General features: G+C 35.9%; 1 pseudogene; it reads left to right on the top strand.

Annotated features, from left to right (window-relative positions):
• Positions 1-543: 543 nt before the first annotated feature.
• Positions 544-1,461, top strand: LOC149222266 (mitochondrial carnitine/acylcarnitine carrier-like protein pseudogene; annotated as a pseudogene).
• The last annotated feature ends 3,697 nt before the right edge of the window (positions 1,462-5,158 follow it).

The following is a 5,158-nucleotide window of genomic DNA, read 5'->3' as shown; positions in this document are numbered from 1 at the left end:
GTCCTCTGGCATAATTCAATGCCCTTTCTGATTTGCTAACCTGTAATTCCTCTAAGCTTAATATGGGTTTTTAATGGATTTGATATTTGTATAGGTGGGTACTCAACTCCTTCTAAGCTCAACTTTATCTTCCACAAATGATATCGAGGATGAGTGCCCCAAACAACAACTGACTTCTAGGTTCTGCTGCTTCCAAGTTATTGAATCTTGGTCCATCTCATGCAGGGTTCTGCTTGTAGGTTTTTCGCTGGGTTACATTAAGTTGTTTTTATTGTTGGACAAGGCATTTTGATCAGGTGAGCAATTCATCCGCCTTCTTTGTACAATTTGAGTGGACTTGAACACCCATTTTAAGGTTCTATGTACAATTTGAGTGACCTTGAACACCCATTTTAAGGAAGCTTTCTGCATTTAGAATACTTCTGTTTATTGAAAACTAAATAAAAGGCTAGATTTTATCGATATTAAACGTCAGATAGAGTTCCACATAAAGTAAAGTCGTGTGTTGTAGATATTAGGTTTTAGGATTAGTCGCTTCCAATTATGGCAATCGATGTAGCAAAGGATATAATTTCTAGCACTGTTGGGGGAAAAACACAACTGATATCTGGGCATCCCTTTGACACAATTGAGGTGAAGCCCCAGAGTCAACCATTGCTTCTTCCTGGCTAGCATCTTCACTATGTCAATGCAATGCATGTTGTCAAGCAGACCATTGCCAAAGAAGGCCTCACAGGGATGTACAAAGGAATGGGAGCCCCTTTGTCCACTGTCGCAGCTTGCAATGCAGTTGTGTTTAGTGCAAGAGGTCAAATGGAAGCCCTATTTAGGGTTGAGCCTGGTTTGCCACTATAGGGCAGCAGGTGGTGTGTGGAGAAGGGGAAGGGATTGCTTATCTTTCTTGACTTGCCCAACTAAGCTTATTAGATGTAGATTGCAAGCTCAGAGTGCTTTGGCTACTACTTCAGTTGCAACTTTAGGGGTAACAAGAGTGACAACTTCTATTAAACACAATGGCCTAGTTGATGTAGCTAAGCATGTCTTAAGATCCGAAGGAGCCAGAGAATTGTTTAAGGGCTTTATCCTACTTTATTAAGGGATGTATCTGTAAATGGCATTGCATATGGCATGTATAAGGCTCTGAAGCCATTCATGGCACGACGGCATGACGTATCTCAATTAGGCATGGGTACCCTGCTTATTTTTGGTGGGATTTCTGGCGCTTCTTGCTGGACACTTGTATATCCAACTGATGCTTTGAAGAGTTGAAGAGTGTCATTCAGATTGATGAATTTCACCATCCAAAGTATGTTGGTACAATTAATGTTGTCAAGAAAATTGCTGCTTTAGAAGGGCTTAAAGGCTTGTCTAAAAGGCTTGGTCAAAGCCATGGCCAGAAGTGTTCCTGCCAATGTCGCCTGCTTCCTTGCTTATGAGATTACTAGGTCAAGCTTGGGATGATGGGAACTTCAAATCAACTTGTGTCTAGTTATAGGAGTTCAAAAGAAACAAAGAAAATTGGGAAATGGCATGTTCGTTATTTGAAAGTTATTTAGGGCTCATTTTTTATTCTCCATTCTTGGTTTGGGTGATCTCTGTCGTCTTTCATTTTATTCTGCTGGATAAATTTCTAACGGGTTTCCATCTTCCTCTCTCATCAGGCATAATAGTTAGGCGTTCAATGTTCTTTTTGGTGCCTCTGAACAATTTACAGTTGTACCTCTATTCGGTTTATATACGATTCAATCGAAAAGAAAAAGCATGAGGGGCCTTCTTCTCAGAAGCGAGGAATTCTGAGAGTGAAGTGCATTTGGTTAATCAAGTATGTATCCATAAGATTGCTGGATTTTCTCTTTGAATTAGTACAATCTATTATATATTTGCAAGTTCAATTTCCCAGGTGGTTAGATATAGTAGCTTGTAATTGGACAATTTAATGGAAAATGCAAACACATGCGACATCATTTCTTCTTTACAAGTTAGAATAGTTCACTTTCCCATGAAGCTACAAGTTAGAATAGTTCACTTTCCTGTGTGGCTACAAGTTAGAATAAATCACTTTACCGTGTGGCTAGATATTATAGCTTGTAATTGGACAATTTAATGGAAAACGCAAATGCATACACCATCATTTCTTTACAAGTTATGTACTCTAATACTGGGATGTCAAAATTGTAATGCAATAATTTCTTGTCAAGTTATTCATGGGACCTGATGAAATCATAGATAGGGCACTTCCTAGATTTGACGGCACAGGTATTGAAATCTATATGTTCACTGAAATCTTAAGGAGGTCCGGGACACTGATTGGCATTGCTATTGTTAAGCATCGTCTAGCAGATTGTCACACTATGTTACAAAAGACTGTTGTCAACTTTTTGTCATTGATGGGACTTCATTTTTTCTTTTACTTTAAAGAAAATGTATTGGGCTATTAGGCAACAGTTAACATGAAATTACTGGAAAATAACTTCATTCTACCCAAGAGAAAGTAATTAATGGATCAGATGCAACAAATCTTCAGGCTATCTTCTATGGCGAGTTTGGTTCCCCTCAAGATGAGTTAATTGATATTGTCATGAATGGGCATCCAAAAGGACATGGAGAGAGACACCATGATTCAAGAAAGGAAAAATCCATAAATAAATTAAAATAAAAGTTTGGAACACAAGGAACCAAAGTTAATATTCTATGGTAATTTCTCTGGAATTTTTGTCCTTGGAATATCAATTGTATTTCATACTGGAGATGGATCAAGTATTTAAAGGCATGACATGATAAGGTTTGTGTGGATGCATTCTACAATGCGACTGAGACTACTTTTGAAGGAATTTTCCTTACCATTGAAGACAGAAATACACATGATAGTGATTTTCATATTGTGGCAATTTAATCAGGGGTTCCAAGACATCCTTCCACTGGAAAAATATCGTTTGATATTTCACAACATCCAAGACTAGTCGAGATTTTTCTAAATAGTCCAAAAATTGCTTCAGATGTGTTACATGAGATATCATGGGAAAAGCTTGGTTGTTACATTTCAGAAACAACAAATGGATCAATGGATCAATTTATCTCTGGAGATATTGACCAAAACAAATTTTTGCATGAGTTCAAGCCAGCTTTCGTGGAGGATTAAGAGAAATGATGAAGTTTCAACCATTCATATTCAAACTTCACCATAAATTGGATGTTTTGATAAATACATTTCTAAGAAAATATCTTCCAGGGGATGAAAAGAAAGAAGATTCTAGGGCCACTAAATTAGGTCACATGCACTCATCATTTCAATTTTTTTCTTTCTAGTGATTCTTAATCCTCTTCACCCAATATTACCAGTAGTCTCCACAAGAACAAAAGCCGAGAGATAAATGTGGCCTATATGACTACTGATAAATTTGTTTTGCTGAAACCACACCTAGAATCCAACACCCTATTAGTGCAATGTGTTGTTTATTAAATTTATAGGGTTGATTTATGAACTACATTGTTGATTCATAGGTTTTAGAGCTGTTGAGTGCATCTTTTTTTTTCAATAAGAAAAAACCCACATTTTTTCATTATCAAAAATTAGTTACATATTCAATATTTTTTATGTCATCCCGAGACATCTTTGATCCCTTTATTATTCCCCTCAAAATTATATCTTATTTCATCATTACATATAAATAATATATAAATTGAAAAGATCTACCTTTCCATCTTTATCGATCTTCCTAATCTATCTTACCTTGGTTGATCCTATTTAAAATATCTAAAAGTTTTCTTCACAAAAAGAGAAAATAATCTTTTTAAGTATCAACAATATCAAACAGTAGTTTATAGAAATTGTCTACGTAGATCCTTTAGATTTTTATACTTCTGATCTTTGAAATGTTTCATTATCAAAAGCAGAGTAATTAATCATACCCAATAATCCACAACGTCCATCCTTAGATAGGATATTTTCCACACACTTTTTCTCCTTTTAGATGAGTGAGAAGGATAATCTCTAAAAAGTCTTGATTAATGTTCTAATCCATTCCATCCAATGAGTAAGTTATGGAAAAAATAAATTAGTCAGCAAAATGAACATGTTAGCATTGCTTTGCAAAACAATCATGTAGGGATTGTGCCTGATTCTCTACAAAGTGTCTCTACAGATGCATGAACACCATTTCCTACAATCAAGTTGAGTATAAGAAGAAAATATACGAGTGAAAAAAGAATAGACCAAGGTGCAATTGATCTAAAACATGACAAAAGTGTTGGAAATATCTGTGAGATTTTGGAAGAATTATTTGAAATAACAAAGATTACCAGTGAAGAGGATGGTGAAGAAGTGGGTAAATGGGTTCTCTTTTCCACCATGAGACATCTTTCGAAAGAGCTTATGGCAGAAGAATAAAAAAAACTCTACATCTTGTTCCAGTTGGACATATTGTTGAACTATGGGATATAATCAATTGCAACATATTACACACTATCAACAAGGTTGTTTTTCAAAATGACCTAAAATGGAAGCATCTTGAAACTGTAATTAAGTCATGCATCCCATGCCTTCAGTCACTTATCAGCAAAACAATTGTTGAAATAATACCAGAATCAAGTCACCTCAGAAAGCTGATTGTTATATATGTTGGAAGACAACTAGAGATTTGTCAGCCTTTCGACTAGATATTCAAAGCCCACCCCAATGGAGTGCGCCTAGGTGGGAGTACACTATCTTTATTGGATTAGAAGAGCATATAGTCTCGTCGCAATTTTCAAATTTAAAGAGGAGGAACATTGTCTTTGTTGGATTAGAAGAGCATATACGTCTCGTTGCAATTTTCAAATTTAAAGAGGAGGAAATTGATCTCCTACGCACATTCTTTCCCACATGTGAGGAAAAATTCTTTAGTTATACGTGAGAACTTAATTGTTTAGACATTGAGATATATGCAATACTATAGAGTTCCATTGTTTTTCCTAAGATACCCCTTCGGAGAGTCGATGGCTCAATTGCAGTTTTACAATTATTGGAAACACCATTTGTGAATTAGATCAATTATGCATCATTGGTTTCTACATATGTTGTAAGGCCTAGGTGTGTTGCCTCAGAATTCTAAGCCTTTTTTCTGGACTCCACCATGTTCAAGGCCCTGTTGGAGTGATATATGCATCAAAATATTGTTAT

This window comes from Pinus tabuliformis, chromosome Q (assembly GCF_031772625.1).
Source record: "Pinus tabuliformis cultivar Carrire ecotype Pingquan chromosome Q, CPIR1, whole genome shotgun sequence".
Taxonomy (NCBI): Eukaryota; Viridiplantae; Streptophyta; class Pinopsida; order Pinales; family Pinaceae; genus Pinus; species Pinus tabuliformis.
Note: the sequence above shows the minus strand (reverse complement) of the source record. Positions and strands in the feature narration are given on the sequence as shown.